This window comes from Oryzias latipes, chromosome 3 (assembly GCF_002234675.1).
Source record: "Oryzias latipes chromosome 3, ASM223467v1".
NCBI lineage: Eukaryota > Metazoa > Chordata > Actinopteri > Beloniformes > Adrianichthyidae > Oryzias > Oryzias latipes.
Window position 1 is genome coordinate 5880073 of NC_019861.2, and position 18524 is coordinate 5898596.

An 18524-nucleotide genomic window follows, 5' to 3' on the forward strand; every position below is an offset into this window, starting at 1 on the left:
AATACCTTCCCCTCTCAGGGAATTAGCAAAATGCAAAGTTAACAAGTGGAACAAGTGGCACTTAACTATCTTGTTTGAAATTACAGGGAAAAGAATCAAGAGAGGTTAATGTAAGGGATAATACCATTTAAAGTGTACATTATCAAAAAATGAATGGACAACGAGACGGCAAAAGCCATCCAATGCAAAGCAGAGGACGGTTGCTTCCGCAAAGTCCATTCCTTTCTGTTAATGGACACCTCAAAATGCACTAACCCACAAAAACCCAGGTCACTTAAAAAAGAATAAATTTTAAATTAAATATGATTCATTTCGTTTCACTTTTCACTTAAATCCTCCTTCACAAGAAGCAGACTATTTGCTACGCGGTGTGATGCATTGTCATGGTAACAGCTAATGAGGATGCTTCCACCTTGCTCTGCCGCAGCGGAGGAAAGTGGTAAATACGCTGAACGTCATGTCATGTTCAGTGATCCAAATTCACATTTCAGAGGGGAGGTCACCTCTTACCAGTTGTTTTTGACCAGATGATGAAACAAAAGTTTGTTTCAAAGAAACAAAGTCCATCAGTGGTTTCCTAGATCGCTTTGATTGGAATAAATAACCATTAACTCTGATCATTAAATGTGGATCAACAAGATAAGATAAGATAAATATACTTTATTGATCCCAGCTTGGGAAAATGGGTTGTTGCAGCGTCTGCTTTAGGCTCAAAGATACAAACACACAAACAATGGGTGACAATAGAAAACAGAACAATCACTCAGAAAAAGAACCATCAGTGAACATTTTCTTTAATGTATTAATTAAATTTATTGATTAAATTAATTAAATAATTTATAAACACATATTTACTCTAAATCAAGCAATATGTTCAGCAAGACAAAGACAGAAAATTAAATATGTAGGATTTATTAGGAGATTTTTCAAATAAGGAAAAAGAACCTTTCAAGGACAGAATTCAAAAACACAATTACAAAGAAAGAAAAAGATTCGACAGAATAAAAAAATAAAACACAAAATAAATTAATCAAGAAATAAAACAAAATAAAACTATACAAATAATATACTACTACCAATCTATGTCAAGCAAAGAGATTGAACACCTCATACCTGCTAATACGTTCAAGAATTCACTGGATCATTTCTAAAGTCAAGACATGACATGGTATAAGAAAAGTAACCAAATTTGAAAGAATTCAGCTTCAGAGCCATTAAGAGAATGTCTGATTTTATCCAGCTTAATAAAAGAAAGTGAGTCTCTTATTCATTGTGAATGAGTGGGTAGGCGAGGATCTTTCCAGTGCATCAGGATAGTCCGCCGAGCAAACAGTGTCAGAAAAGCTACAAGATTCTCTGACCAAAGAGAGAGGGAGTGATTGTCCGGAAGTACACCAACGAGAGCATTCATTGGAGATTGCTGTACTCTGACATTACAGACAGAGGAGAGAGAATCGAATACAGAGTTCCAGAAACAGTTGGGCATGTCAACATATGAGTGAGATTTGCAGGGCCTAGATTACATTTTACACAGTTTGGATCAGTACCAGGAAAAACTCTGGCAAGTCTGCTTCTAGGCCAATGAACTCAATGAACCACTTTACATTGAATGATAACAGTGCCGGGCACATATTGATGAGTGAATTCGTCCAAGCACAGATCTCCACTGATCATCATTTATGTACACATGGAGGTCTTCTGACCAAGCCACGCATAGATGGTCAGATGTTGCATCAAGAGTAGATAATAAAAGGTTATAAATTTAGAATATTGTACCCTCAGAGAGGGGTTGATCCCCATGAAAGTATCCATCTTGGTGGCCATTGGGACACTGGAAGGATGAGGAAAGGGACAACAAAGTTATGAGCCTGCAGATACCTGAAGTAGTGAGTGTTGGGCAGATTCAACTTTTTAGATAATAATTCAAATGAAGTAGCAGAAGTACAAGACTACTCCTCTATTGGTAACCAGGCGGGCATAACCATATAACTACGACACCAAAATAATGGTCGAATATTTGCAGCCTACCCAATAGTAAAATAGAAAGTTTGGTAAGGAGAGCCCATCATTGTCTTTGCTCTTCTGCAATACAGTTTTTCTCATCCTTTGAGGCCTTTTGTGCCATAAAAATTATCAAGGGACCTGAAAAATTGCTTTGGAATAAATATTGATAAGCATTGAAAAAAATAGAGACATTTAGGCAGCACATTCATTTTGATGCAGCTTATTCTACCCACAAGATATAGTGGCAGCGTGGACCAATGCTGTAAATCACGATTTATTTGATCAAGTAATGGGTTAAAGTTCAATTTAAAAATATCCAAAATTCCTAAGTCACTTGAACATCTAGATCACGTGTGTCAAACTCAAGGCCCGGGGGCCAAATGTGGGCCGCCATGTCACTTCATGTGGCACGCGAGAGCATAAAAGTTTTTAATTTCAATAAATATATATTTTTTTTTTTAGTTGATTATATATTATTTATGTGTAGCTGCTGTTGTAATTATTCAGTGTTTGCAGGTCTTATGTGTGTATGCAGACAAATTGTTGTCATCAAACCATCAGTTGGATGCTAGGCTGTGTGCAGCCTTTTTTGTAAAATGTTACACTTTAATACCTGTTCTTTCTAGCTCAGTATTATGTTATTTTTCTTTATTCACTTGGACAGTTTGATAGTGGGTTTTAATAAGCGGACAAAATGTAAAAGGATTTATGCTAGAGTAACAAGCAAACATATGAAGATTTCTATGCAACTGTAGTTGTACTTTTAAAAAGTTATAATAAATAAATAATGAGTTATTTAACATTAAGGAGCAGTTACATTTATTTTTCATCCCATTTAGTTACATGTATAAGTTATATCTGGCCCTTTTAAGACGGCCACTATGCTGGTGTGGCCCCGCGGTGAAAATGAGTTTGATGACGTATGGAGAGATTTTAAAAGGAAAGTCGGATGGGGGGTAGGCTATGGCCTCAGGATTGATAGGAAGAAGTTCACTTTTATTTAGGTTTAATTTGTAGCCAGGGATTTGACCAAACTCCCTCAGCAGAGCTAAAACTGGAGGGATGGAGATAGTTGGATCTGAGATAAATAATAAAAGGTCATCCGCGTATAAGGCTTATGATCTACACCACCCCTCAGAATACCTCGCATAGGGCTAGTTCTAACGGCTGCCGCGAGTGGTTCAATGGCTAGTGCAAATAAAAAAGGGGAAAGAGGAAAGCTCCGTCTAGTTCTGCTGCCCAGGGGGAATTATTGTGAGTAATCATTATTATCATTTTTAATTTTTCGTTATTATATAATTATTATTCGTTATTTTACTTTATTACTTTATTTTATTTCCCAACTAATGACTCATCCGCGATGAAAACATAATGTCCAGTATAAACTGAGGGAAGTGACTTTAACAAAAAATATGACAAACAAAATAGAAAAGAAGTAGTCCGCTGCTGTACTTGATTAGTCAAGTGGACCGGTGGACCGAGCGACCGTGTCTCTGAGCAGAGCAGCCGGACTTATAGCTTTGAGTTTGAGGGAAAGGGAGGATGCTTTGTTACGTGTGTGCTATGTGTGGGAGACTTCGGACTGCGATCCGTCCCGCAGCTCTAGGTGAACGAGCTACCGAACTCAGGAGAACTGGGTCTCCTGGTAAAAGTGTGTGTCCTAGCAGAGCTTGGACCCCCAGCTCACACAGTGGCTTTGGGGCGGTGTGTGAGCTTTTCAAAGCAGAAATGTCGCTCAGTCCTTAGAAACTGTTCAAACAATCACGTGGATTTGTGTTTCCAGTCGTGTCCCGACAAAATAAAGGCTGATGTTATTCCCACATATATGCAGTCAAGATGCGGCATTTCCCGCATGGATTTTATGTTCATCAAAGGCTAAATGTTGTTAGACTGTGTTAGCCTCTCCTAACCCTGGCTTCTTCCGGCTTTGTTCCGGCACAAAAAAAGCACTGACCACACGGATTAAAATTAAAATGATGAGCGAACAGGCGCTTCATAATAACCGTAACAATAATAAAAGCACGTTTAGAAGATCATCTTGTATATTACCAAGCTGCCAGACATCTATGTATGTGGCAGCTCAGCTTGTTTACAGTGGAAAAATTTCCTCTTCCGGTAATCCAAACACTACTGCGCATGAGCGAATGATGTTACATGGTTTTTGAGAGCCATGTGAATGTTTGTTATAATTGGAAAAAGGTTTTCTGGGCCCATGTACACGGTTGAATTCTAATCCGACCATTGATCCGGTCAAGATATGGTTTATGGTGTCGACTCGCAGCGTGGGGGGGCGTGGCATCACGATGCTGTCTCTCCATCGTGATGTCAGTCAGCCATCACGTGATATGAATGTCTGCTTTTATAAAGCCATTTTGGTAAGAACTGATTAATGTGGGCATTATCCACTCCAAGCGTTTTGTTAACACTTTTGCAAAAATGTTAACATCTGCACACAGCAAGAATACAGGCCGATAACTGCTGCAGCATCAAGGATCTTCATCTTTGTTTATCTTTATCTTTCTTTAGAATGAGGGGGATTGTGACCTGTCGCAGAGTAGCCGGCAAGGCACCAAGATCAGCTGAAGCCAGTAACATGTTAAGAATTAAAGGGGATAACATATCCATAAAAACCTTAAAAAATTCAGATGGGAACCCGTCAGGTCCGTCGGGTCCTCTGCATAGACATGACAGCGTTCTTGAGTTCTTCAGCAGTAAAGGGCTAATCCAATTGAACGGCTACATCAGGTTTGACTGTCGGAATTTTAAGATTTGAAAAAAAAAGCTTTGCAACGTTTCTCATCAGGAGAACACTCAAAGGTATTAAGAGAAGAATAGAAATCCCTAAATTTATCATTGATAGCTTGAGGGTTAATTGTAAGTCCATCAGAAGTAAAGACTTCAGGAATATTTTAAGCAGCTGTTGACTGTCAGAATTGGTGTGAAAGTATTTTATTAGACTCATCACCAAACTCATAATTGCTATAACGGGGTCCAGACTACTAATTGCACTTCCTCGTCGGTGGCCATCAAGTCAAATCCTGCCATTTTTATAAGCAGTTTCTTAGATAAATACATATATTTATATTAGATAAATATAGATAAAGCACTGGGGGTCATCAGGGACATCCAATTTGACAGTGACAGTGTGTGTTGCGGCAGCACAAAGTGTAGTAGATTCTGACATGTGACACAAGATTTCCAGATTTCACATTTCTGGACTTTAGTGAAAATTTGTGTTGCATCAATCAATCAGCAACTTAGGGTTAGTAGCAACTTTTGGAGGATGTGATAAGAGGGTGGAGGTCAAGTTTATCATTGCTTGTGCTCTTCCCAAGCTTTATGATGCTTAATATATTAGTATTAAGACATTAATAAAAAGGTCCCCTACTTTCATTTTCCCCTTTCACAGACTAATGCGGTGCAGCAAGACTTCAAGCTAGGCCACTAATCAATGGAAGTCCTGTTGAAAGTGGCTGTCATATGCACACAGCTTCTCCATTAAGATAGTGAAACTCACAGTACTGGGAGCGTCTCTAAAGGATCTTGTAAACTCAAACATGGCAACATGTTTGTCTGTGCCTTTGTAGAGCTCTTCAAAATCAACATACCAGAGCTACACTTTCAACATCATCCACATTTATGAAAAAAGACTTTTTGACAAGCATCTAGAAACAAACCTTTTGTGAATCAAATAAGATTTGCAGAGGTGCTGATTTTTTTAATCTAGTAGTTTGAACAACCAGAAAATGGGTTGGTTGTTTAACAAAAGAAAATATATTATAATAAAACAACAATTAAGCAATTAACAACTACAATAACATACAAGTAAAAAACTGAAATAAGGCACCAGGCCCTGACAACATCAACTCCAGGCTCCTCAGGGAGTGTGCAGACCAGTTCTGTGGCTTGGTGCTGTTCATATTTTTTATGAGCCTAAGACTGGAGAAGGTACCAGTCCTCTGGAAGACTTCCTGCCTGGTTCCAGTTCCGAAAGTACCTAGTCCTACTGAACCGAATTACTTCAGACCTGTCGCCTTAACCTCCCACCTGATGAAGGCCATGGAGAGAATCATCCTCAGCCACCTCCACACCCAGCTGAGCTCAACACTTTACCGCTGCAGTTTGCATATCGACCAGGCATCGGGGTGGATGACGCCAGCATCTACCTGCAGCTGTCTCACCATCCAACCTTCACTGCTGAGAAGGAAGTTGGAGGTTGCACACGTGGACCAACATCTGGCTGCTTGGACCATCAACTACCTCACAGACAGGCTACAGTTTGTGAGGCTGCGTGACTGATGTGGTGGTCTGCAGCACGGGGGCACCTCAAGGGACTGTGCTCTCCCCTCTCCTGTTCACCCTGTTCACATCGGACTTCACCTTCAACTCCCACCACTGTCACCTGCTTAAGTTCTCAGATGACAGTGCCATTGTGGGCTGTGTATCAGTGGGGGGATGAGCAGGAGTACAGGGGGGTCATCTCTGACCGCTGGTGTAAAATTAAACACCTGCTGCTTAACACCAGCAAGACAAAGGAGCTGATCCTAGACTTCAAGAGGTCCTCACCATCACAGTCACCGGTGAACATCCAGGGTTCAGACATTGAGGTCGTGGACACATTTAAATATCTGGGTGTTCACCTGAACAACAGACTGGACTGGTCCAACAACACGGATGCTCTGTACAGGAGGGGTCAGAGTCGCCTTCACCTGCTGAGGAGACTGAGGTCCTTTGGCGTGTGCAGACAGCTGCTGAGGACCTTTTACGACTCTGTGGTGGCCTCAGTGGTCCTTTATGGAGTTGTGTGCTGGGCGGGGGGCAGTGCAGGCAGAGACTTGAAGAGGCTCAACAAACTGGCTAGGAAGGCCGGCTCTGTCCTGGGCGGCACACTAGAGTCCATTGAGGAGGTGGCGGACAGGAGGATGTTGGCTAAGCCGACATCCATTGTGGATACCCTGCACCAAACTGTAGAGGCGCTGACCAGCTCCTTCAGCACGAGACTGTTGCCCCCACAGTGCAAGAAGGAGCTACTGCAGGTCATTCCTCCCCACAGCCATCAGACTGTACAACACTGTGTTACAGTGACACTCCACGGACCCATGGGTGTTTTTTTCGTTCACTCAATTCTTTATTTACAAACTGTTTTAGTTGTTGTTGTTTCTCAGTTGTTGTTTTTTTGTTCTTTAACAGTTGTTTTTGCTGTGTATATTTACTTTTTTATTTTTGTTTAAAGTCACTTGATCCTCTGTAAATGCCACTTTTTTGCTGCTTGTATTTGTGGATGTTTTATTTTGCTGCCAAAGACAAGAAAATGTCCCCTTTGTGGGATAAATAAAGTTTATCTATTCTATTCTATAAGAAGGCTCTTCACTTTTGATCAAAATGGAGTATGAAGAAGCAACATTTCATTTCCACCTCCTCCCACTTCAACCGTTACCCTAATTCAGAGATCAGTGTTCTTTTGCTCCCTGACTAAATCGTCTACATTCACTTGCCTCCTTTTTTCTCTCCTCTATCTCACAAGTATCTTCCATCTGACCGGACTAATGTATTACTTTGGGCACATTAAAGGACGATATTTTATGAAAGATGAGTTGTTTTCAAAGTTCATTTTCCTACCTGGAAGTAAGACGACTCGATTTCTGAGGCACCGCCTTTTGCACATTTCATGACACCAACCTAGAGTCGGCCTCGGCACCGTGTCTGCGATTCTACCACGAAAACAAACAACATCCAAACTTTTGCAAAGATGGATGTGCATATAAAAGGAAAGTGATATGTTTGAGAGGCGTTTCTCTTATGTCAGGGATAAAGCCTAACGAGGTGTTCATTATCATAAATGAATGGGGTATGTGGAGGGCTGATTGCATCAGATGGTAAACTGTGGAATAAGGTATGTCAACATATGCTATTACAAAAAGGTTTATAATGAATATTTTTTGGATTGCTCAGAAATTTGTTTCTACCGTTTTGTTTTTCTGTGTTAAATTAGAGCACTGTGGGTCTGATGTTTTGTTCGTGTGTTTTGATTTTTAGTTGTGTGGTGGTTTTTAACGAGACCAGACAAAACTGGAGGATAAACCTGATGGACTCACGGCAGGAAAATACAGTTTAATAAGAAGTGTTGATCTGGAGACAGCGGTGTTAAACACTGATGCTATCATGCTACAACACTAATGCTTTGCTAACGAGCTGCTCCGCATGTCGCCTGCATGTAATTACGGTTTAAAGTCAAATAATTTCACAGAGCGGACTTTGAGACATGGCGGATAAATGCAACCAAATGAATTCATAGAACATTTATTATTATATACATATAATAAGAGGCACTTTGTATGTGTTTTATTAGTAGTGCTTTTGTAACTACAGAACTGGTGTTAAACTAAAAAAGCCCCCCCCCCCCCCCTTGAGAGCCCTGCGTCTTTACGGTCAATGGAGTCATGGCAAGAAAACCAAACATGATCATGTTTTTAGGATGTGATGATTTCATGTAAAAATGAACCAACTGGAGGCAGAATTAAGAAATGGTGCTTTTTCTGTCAATCTGCTCTACATTAAAGATGTGTTCATACTATACGGGCGACAGTGGCTCAGGTGGTTGAGCGGGTCGTCCAATGACCGAAGGGTTGGCGGTTCGATCCCTGCTCCCACCAGCCAAAAAATGTCGTTGTGTCCTTGGGCAAGACACTTCACCCTCCTTGCCTCCAGTGTGGCCTCCACTGGTGTGTGAATGTATGAATGATCCCGGTGATGGTCAGAGGGGCCGTAGGCGCGAAATGGCAGCCACGCCTCTGTCAGTCTGCCCCAGGGCAGCTGTGGCTACAACCTTAGCTTACCGTCACCAAGTATGAATGAGGAGGGAATGAATAATGGACACACTGTAAGCGCTTTGAGTGTCTTGAAAAGCGCAAAGAAATCCAATCCATTATTATTATTATTATTATTATTATTTATAAATTACTATAATGCAATTTCACTTTCTTAAAAAAAGTTAACTGCTCTTCAGTCGGTTCAGACTACATGTGACAGACACCTTTCTCCTCATGGGGGGTGCAGGGGTGCTACGGGGAGCAAAGACAGATAAGAAAACAGTCACTAAAACCAGTTGTTTTTAGTGACTGTTTGATTATGTTGTAATGTTTTCTCTCTTTACATTTAACGCAATATCAAAATAACACCAATAGTTTTTCTTTGTGAAATTAATGGAATAATTTGGCCAGTAGATGTTTTTCATCTAGCATCCAACTTGGCTAGAAAATGAAATGTTGACCACTGGGGTTGTGACTTGAAACTTGGAGCATCAAACCACTCGCAGCTAAATCTGTTTGAAGGTTGTAGCTGCCAAAAGTGGGAGTACGACAAATTTGTTTCAACGCCTGAAACAGACACTCTTTATGAGATGCTTAAGCTAACAGTAGCTCAAAAAACATCTGCTGCGTTGATCTACAAACATTTTTACAGCTTGCATTTAGTTAAACTTGGAGTTTGAGCATATTTCCAAAGGAGATATTAAAATAAAATACCTTTTGTTAAACATATTCTGTCATTTGTAATTTTTTATAATAATAATGGATTCGATTTATCTACGCTTTTTCCAGACGCTCAAAGTGCTAACAATGTGTCCATTATTCATTCATTCCTCATTCATACATGGTGATGACAGTTTGCCTCTGACCATCACCGGGATCATTCATGCACATTCACACACCAGTGGAGCCACACTGGAGGCAGGGAGGGTGAAGTGTTTTGCCCATGGACACAACGATGGTTGACTGGGGGGAGCGGGGATCGAACCGCCGACCGAACCTGCGGTTGGGCCACCTGCTCAACCGCCTAAGCCACTACCGAGATTTTATTTTTTGGCCATATTGCTCAGCTATAACACACACTTGATTACCGTCACTCCTAACTCAACCAATATATCACTTAGACAAGATCTGCCTTACGAAGTAGACCAAAGAACTGAAATGCCAGACAGCACATTACGATCCAAAAAGTACCTTATAAAATAAACAGGATATTAGATCCATCAGTCTAGAAAAGAAACAATACCACTTCTATAATTTTGTGAGTCAAGAAAACACAACTGAGAGCCACTGTCCTTGCATTGGTAAACATAGTGAACCTTTTCGAGAAGGGCAGTCAACAGAAATAACCCCAGAAGTGCCAAAGACACAAAAGACCCCACAACATCCAAAAGACTCCAGGCCTCAATTAGGTCAGATACCCTTATGTAAGAAAGAGAGTGGACTAAACAAACACTGGTTTAGTTGCTCATTATTTCTTTTTTTTAGACACAATTTTAATGTTGAGCTGAAACTTGGTCATAGTCTAGTTTAGCTTAGTTGACCAAATCAAACATCACAATCATCAAAATAATTAAAGAGCACAACCCCTCAGAGTCTCACATGTGCAGTATGGGGAGGTAGGACACTTAAAAAAAAGTCACAGCTTATTACTTGGTGCATTGAAAGGGAGAGATATTCTGATACAAGCAGCCAACACCAAAGAGAGGGACCAGAGAAATGTTGTCTTGTTTGATAGACCTCACTCTTTATCTGGCAGAACAGGAAATGGCTTTCGGAGGAGATGATGAGGCCGTGTCAAACCAAAATTGAAGAAATTTCTAGGAATTGTTCAGCTAGTACGACAGTGTAATTAAATTACAATTCAATGTCAACAAAAACCTGGACCGAACCCAAATCGGCAAAGGTGTGTCACACATTGATTATTATCAATAGAAGCTTGAAGAGCCTTTTTAATGCCAATAGACTTAACTTACTATTTCTTTATAACTACAAATTACTATGCAGCCATTAACTATGCATGGGCAATCCAAAAGTATTTGGGCATTGGGGGTGGTGAAGCATCCACATCCCAAGATGTTCCTGACACAGTGAAGATGTAATCTCAGGTAACGCCTCATTTTAATAGCTTGTAAAGTAATTTTAAAAACTGGTTCTTCATAACCCCTTTTTCTCATAAACAGTAGCTGAAGAGAGCCGTGGTGAAGATGATGGTGGCTGTGTTGTCTGTAAGTATTCTGCTTTAGTTGTTTTATTAGCTTTATCATTGATTATTGTATAATAATAGTTCTTGTTTTTTTAGCTCCAGAAGAAACTCCTGTCACCACATCATCTGTTGAAAGGAAAAACGTTGGTTTTGCTGCTGGTAAACTAAAATCTACCCAATATGGAACCTATATCAGACTTATTGTTTCATTATTACTTAAAAGAAAGTCGCACACACACACACACACACAAAAGTGAAGCCACTTCTTTCCAACATTCTGCTTCCAGCGTCACAGCAGCTGTTATGTAAATTTGATTGGACTGTTAGACTTTTCACTGTTTGCTTTTGTTGAAGTTATGTCTCTTATGTTCCAGAGGCTCCAAGAGAGGCGTGTATGGAAGAGGAGCCTACTGGATCCAAAAGTCCACCTACCTCCAATCCAATTGATCCAGCTGAATGGCCAACCACACTCTCTGATCCAGTAAGAATGGACTTGTAAAGTCAGACTTCCAAAAATCACCCTCAAACCAAAGTTTTAGTCATTTTCATACACATCGGCAGCTTTTGAATGGTGAAAAAATAAAACGCTCATGGCTAGTGTATTCTGTAAACAATGATGCAGTTTACGGCTTTTCCTGTAAACTGTTCTCAAGAAAATCATCAAGACTTATCAAAGATGGACAAAATGACTGGGTGATTATTGGAAAAATTATGAAACCCCATGAGACAAGTGAAGACCACATCTTATGGCATGGAAAGAATTAGAAATAAGAATCAAAACAGAAAAAACTATTGCTAAACCTCTCCAAGTTAAAACTAATTTAAACATACCCAAGGTCAACTATGGGACAGGAGCATCTTTTAGCCATGATCAGCATCAACCACCAAGTGGGAAAGAGTTGGATTATACTGACATCATAAATCACTTTGCGTCTGCTAAGGCAAGAAGAATGAAAGTTTAAGATTTGAGATTGACTGCTTTCATTTCAAAGCAGCTCAATGAGCTGTTGTGTTCTTTATTTTGCATTAAGGCAATATACTGTATTAAATTCTTCAGCAGCAACAATCATACAATACAATGCTCATGATAAAAGGTGCATATACACCATGAATATTATTAACATATTTTATTAATAAAATATGCATTTTATTAGGTATTACAATAATAAAAGTGAGTATCTTATAATAGTCAGTACAGATACTTCCCTTTGGCTTTTTTACATATATAATTCATGATACATAAACTCTCTCTTCTTGTTTGTGTACCAATATTATAGAATTAGTTTTGTAGCATTTAAGTCTAATGGCAACGACTTGTTCCCAACTGGACTAACTTAATATGCAAGAGCAGGCAAGAAAATGTTAAATTTCCTGGGGTGCAGCCAATCACCTCCACTGTGGCGGCTGATAGTGAATGATCCAATGCTGCAGTGGTGCTGGTTTTACATTCACAAAATGTATTAATACAGAGATGGCAGCAGTCTCCATTACATTGCTATACAGTTGCGCTTTGTTGGTGCTGCTGATCAGTTAGAGGACCAACCAATTAAATTTGGCTTAGGGCCCCCCGGAAGACCAGGGCCGGCCCTGCTCATCGCACTATCGATCACTAATATCTCATAATATCGCGAGTTTTCCTCATTATATCGTGCAGCCCTAACGAACCTATGAGACCTGTGGGAAACGTCCGCAGGCGAAATAACGGCTCCAGCACAGGTTCACCGGTGAAAAAGCAGCTTTTCTCGGGCACGCTCACAGGCTGATTATGTAAAGACTGATAAGGCCAGGTCAGAGTCTATATTTGAAGCCCCGGCAGATGATAGCCCCCCTGGGTCCAGACTCAGTTCGTCTGAACAAAACCGACAGCTAAGTTTCTCCCAGCAACCTGACAGTACCACTGTCTGAGAAAAAAGGCAATGCCAGCAGCAGTCTCCCTGCGGAGAAAGCAGCACATCTGCGGCTGACCTCCTCTAAAATATAAACGGAACGAAATCATGAAGGGAACCTCCACTTTGATCAGTGCCGCTGATTAGCTAACGTTCGCTAACTTCCATGGACAGCTACTAGTCGTAGTTTGGGACACAGATTGTGGAATATCGAAACTGTGCTACAACAACACGCTCTGAAATGAGTTCTAGGTGTGCACATGATTCGTGTCTGAAGTTTGCAGCTTCGCGAACAACAAACATGTCCCGTTTCTGCCGGGTTTCAGTTTGTCCGGCTACTGTAACGCAGCGTCAGGCAGTGAGTTAGCAGCTGAGCTAGCAGCCGCCGCTGGCTACTCACCGTCAACGTCAGGGGCCTTCTCCGTGTTCCTCTCCGAGCTTACGCAACGGCTAGCCGCGCTTCATCTCACACAGCAGAAGCGCGCCGCTCTTTCAGAACAGTCAATGCAGGCACGAACGTCCATGTCCCCGCCCGCCGCCCTCCAGCAACTTCTGGGACAGAGCTTGCCCTCTCTCTCTCTCTCGGAGCCCCGGCCTGGGGCGTGACGCTGCGAGCCTCTGCTTCTGAAGCTCGGTCCCGGTCCCTGCTTTAATTTGCTGGTTGAAGCCTCGCCGGTTTCCCCGTGTCTCTCTAATGAATTCACTCCCAGCAGATTTTCAGGCGGATCTTTCTGTCATCGACGCTTTGCAAAACAAAAGGGACCCTGCGAGCCGTCACCGGGTTGTGTCCAACACCGCCACCTGGCGGCTATCTCGCAGAAGTTCAGGTGATACGGTTTCCGGAGCCAACACCTGAACGAGAACCAAAGACCCACGTGACTGCTGTGCATTATATTTATGGCCTCGTGGACACTTATGAATGAAAAATATGATCCAAACGTGTTGGGGCGGGGAAGGGGCAAACGGTTTAAAATATAAACCCAGCTAAAAGAAATGTATTTAACCAAAATTTACTTTAAAATGTTCAAAACTTCAAATGAATGTACTTTACTTTCAGAACTACTTTACTTTCCACGTTACTTTCATCAATTTTCTAACCTGCATTTCTTTGTTGACAGAGAGGTGGGTGGAGTGGAGAGAATCGGATGTAAAAACTGTTTTTTGTCTGTTATGTTTGAGATAGAATTTATATGGATGTTCAAGTAAAATGTAAAACATTACTTTAGAAATTGTTGTGCAATCTACTGACCTTAAACCAGCTTCTTACTCAAATACAGATACTCAGATACATCCAATACTTATCAGTGATCATGCACCAGTCTCCAATACTATGGAGTGATTTTCTTGCCATTATTCCAACTGCAACACTCGCTGTTTTGAGGGTAAAACTTTAAAAACTTTGTGCGCTCACAACATTATCATGCACTCAAAACAGAAAACTCCACTTGAGACTGAAAAATACTTACAAACAAAACAATTTTCACTGAAGAGAAATGTTCTCTATATGGAGCAGGGCACCTCCTTACAAATGGGCTACCAAAGCCAGCCAATCACAGACGCGGACATGAAGGTTGATGTTTGTGATTGGCTGGAAGAGGAGACAATTTCTCGAGTGAAAATTGTTTTGATTGCACATATTTATTATGGGTAATTTTTTAGCAAGTATTTTTGAGTTTCAAGTCCATACATCACTATCTCTAAGAAAGTATTTAACTTATCTTTTTAAAAAATCTCTGCTTAATGACCAAGATTTTATTAATCTTTTAAAACATAAACTTTAATAGAAAAAAATTGAACTCGAGACCAGATATTTTACCATGTGTTCTTTGGGAGGCAGCAAAAGCAGTAATGAGAGGTAAAATAAATTCTTTCTCATCTAAAACAAAGAAAAAGGAAAAAGCAGTTTTGTCAAAATAAGAAAACAAAATTAGAGCTCTTGATGCTGCTTATGCTGCTTCTGGACAGGAAAATATCTCCTTAAGTAGAGAAGGAACACATCACTCACAAATAAGACCAAATAAATGACTAATTTAAAGAATTCTATTAGAATTTATACTCATCACAACCTGACCCATCAGAAGAGGGTATTAAACAATTTCTGATAGGGTAAACTTACCAAAACTAAACCAAGAACAAATCCCAGCCTTAAGGCCCGTACACACCGGGACGAATATTCGCCAGGCGTTATTCGCCAGCGTTTTTCGCCACGTTTTTTGTGTTCACACCCAGGCGATTTTCGCTGACGATGAGTGGAGTGAACATGCAATTTCATTCCCTGACATTAGATGGCGCTTAATGTAAAACAGAAATACTCCTGTACACAAGGTGGCGCTGCGCAACTTTACGCTTCTTAAAGTCGCTTTTCACTCAGAAGAAGAGAGCAAGTATTTACCCGCTTGTCAGAATAATACAAAGAAAACATGAATATTTCAAGCACCAGTAGCTCCAACTGGTGCTTGGTTCGGGGATGTTTTAGAATGTCCGTCATTATTGCTTCGCGGCAGTGTAGACGCTACTTGGCGTCTATCTTCTTCGCTGGTATGTGTGCTCAGAAAGGCAGTTTTGTGTTTGAGCGCCCCCAAGTTGTGTTTTACTGTAACTTCAGAAGCTCCAGAAACGTGGGCAAAAGCGCCATTCTCATTGGTCGAGTAGATTTCGACGCGACGCGTCGAAAAAAAAAAACGAACCCGAGGCGTTTTTTTTTTTTGACGCTTTAACGCGTGGCGTTTTTTCGCGTCGGTGTGCACACTCTCGTTGGTGCCCTTTGTTTAGTCACGAGGCGTTAAACGTCGGCGAAAATCGCCGGCGAAATTCGTCCCGGTGTGAACAGGCCTTTAGACTCATCTCTCAGTGGAAGAACAGTCTCTGCTGCAGATGCCCAATAACAAAGCTCCAGAGCCGGACAGCTTTCCTGCTGAGTTCTACAAGGAATGCTGGGACCGCTTGGCACCAGTTTTTAATGAAATAGTTATATTTAATAAAGATCATAACCCATTACCAGCTAATTTGATCTCAGTTTATGTAATTCTTCTCTTGAAACCAGAAAAAGACCCCACCCTGCCTTTCAGCTACCGTCCTATCTCTCTGATCGATGGAAACCTAAAAATCACATGTAAAGCTCTAAACTAGAGAAGATCATTACCCAGATAAATCACCCTGATCAAACAGAATTTATAAAAGGAAGACAATCCACAAAGAATGCTCGTAGACTTATTAACTTAATAGACTTTATCAAAAAACAGAAAACCACCATGATTTCATTAGATGCTGAAAAAAGCATTTTACATAGTCAATTTGAGGTTTCACATACATTTGGGTTTAAAAACTCATTTATTGATTGGATTAAAATTCTATTTTACAGTCCGTCTGTTAGAACAAATGAAGAGACATCTGGCAAGTTTGCCCTTCAAAGAGGCACAAGACAGGGGTGTCCACTGCCCCCCTCTCTCTTTGCTTTATTTATTGAACCTTTAGCTGTAGCCATAAGACAGAAGGAAGATATAGAAGGAATTAAAACAAAAAATATCAATCACAAAATACGTTTTTACGCAGATGATGTATTACTTTTTCTCCAAAACTCAGAATTCACAATATCCAGAGCAGTGACAGTTATTGAAATATTTTGATAATTATACGTGATGTCGGAAATAAAGGTACAATGCCAACAAAAAAATGGGAAACAGATCTGGTTGTTAGTTCAGATGGCGCTTTTGGGTTACACATCTACTCACATACCTTTAGACTAACCAAAAGTCCCAATCTGCAGTTCAGACAGTATAAAACTCTTCATAGGACTTACTACACAGGACAAAGGATGTTTAAGACGGATCTCAGAGACTCGGACTTCTACAATAGTAACACCCCAGACAGTTATGTGGATGGGTTTAGGGAATTTATGAAGGTGGAAGGCACCGCCCTAATGACAGTTTGCATTTAAATTTTCACACACATAAATGATATATAAACACGATATATAAACACATAAACACGATGCTATGCAAATGAAAATGCATTACATCAAAGGGTTTTGTTTTGATTTATTGATCGATTGTTTGAATGATTGATTGATTGATAATTGATTGGTAGGGAGAAGACATCAATGTAAGGGTGGGGTCATAGAATAGCACAATGAAGAAAATAGCGAGAGATAGGGGGTTTTGGGGACTGCAGTTGGCAAATATTTTGAGGAAAAGGACCCTCTTCAATTCAATTCAATTCAATTCAATTCAATTCAATTTTATTTGTATAGCCCAAAATCACAACAACAGTCGTCTCGATGGGCTTCGAAGTAAAACATGAACTTAAAAGGATCACGAATACAAAGAGTTCAATAGGAAAATACTAAAATGTACTAACAAACTGACTAAGCTATACTGGCATCCCTGCCCTTAGACCCCCCTTCGCGGTAAGGAAAAACTCCCAAAAAAAACGGATTCCGGAAAAAACGAAGAAACCTCAGGGGTGCCCGCATGAAGGAGGGATCCTCCCCCCAGGACGGACAGGCGATTTACCAGAACTCTTAGAGAAGAATTAACTTATCTATCCCTACAACTACATATATAAAGGTCCAGCAGACGAGCTTCATCCAGCCGTGGTTGTGGAGACAGTCAAAGGCGCGAGTCGAGCCTGAGACAGGAACCACAGCCAGCTGTAGGAGCAGGAGCAGAGACGTACACGGTCAGGAACTGGAGCACGGATGAGCCAACTGGAATCTGGAAGCACTCCCACTCCCCAGGAGGGGAGAGGAAAAGAGGGACAATACATGAATCGCACGGAGAACTAAATGATGATTAATGATCAAAAATAGAGAAGAGAGGAAGGGCAGAAGTAGAAGAGAAAAGAGGACAGAACCCCAGTGCACCATAGTTACCCCAGCTTCAACTTCTAGCAGCCTTTTAAAAGAAATAGTTATTAAGTTTAATTTAAAAAAATTAACATTAAGTTAAATAATCTCTGAATACTAAGTAGTCTGACAATAAGCCTGTCCAAAGAGGAATGCTTTAAGTCTAACTTTGAATGTAGAAACTGTGTCGGCCTCTCTTACATGAGCTGGGAGTTTATTCCATAAAACAGGGGCTTGGTGGCTAAACGCTCTACCTCCAACCGTACTTTTACTAATTCTAGGAACCACAAGCAGTCCTGCATTTTGCGAGCAAAGTGTTCTTATTGGATGGTAAGGGACTATGAGGTCCTTAATATAGGACGGGGCCATTCCATGTAAGGCTTTATAGGTTAACAGGAGGATCTTGAACTTGATTCTAGAATCAACTGGGAGCCACACAGGAGTGATGTGATCTCTTCTGCTAATTCCTGCTAACAATCTAGCTGCTGCGTTCTGAACAAGCTGGAGACTTCTTAAGGAACTCTTAGGACACGCCGCTAACAAGGAGTTACAGTAATCCAGCCTCGTCGTAACAAATGCATGGATGAGCTTCTCAGCATCACTCTTAGAAAGTATATTTCTGATCTTAGCAATATTCCGCAGGTGAAAAAAATCTTGTGATAGACCAGACCCCCTTTATCCATGAAAGCACAGACAAACACAAACATTCACACTTTATTCTTTGGATCGCAGAAGGGTTAATATGAATGTTGCTGTGCACATCATCTAGATTCACCCAT

At 40.7% G+C, this 18524-nt stretch overlaps 1 protein-coding gene across 4 annotated transcripts in view; it reads right to left on the reverse strand.

Annotated features, from left to right (window-relative positions):
• The window catches only part of herc1 (HECT and RLD domain containing E3 ubiquitin protein ligase family member 1), a 98783-nt gene extending 85064 nt beyond the window's left edge, over positions 1–13719 (reverse strand). For 3 of the 4 annotated variants that reach the window (XM_011487291.3, XM_011487287.3, XM_011487297.3), the window contains exon 1: positions 13303–13719. The gene's annotated coding sequence lies outside the window, so the exon portion shown is untranslated. The remainder of the gene's footprint in view (positions 1–13302) is intronic. The other variant, XM_011487283.3, reaches the window with a different exon arrangement.
• Between the last annotated feature and the right edge of the window lie 4805 nt (positions 13720–18524).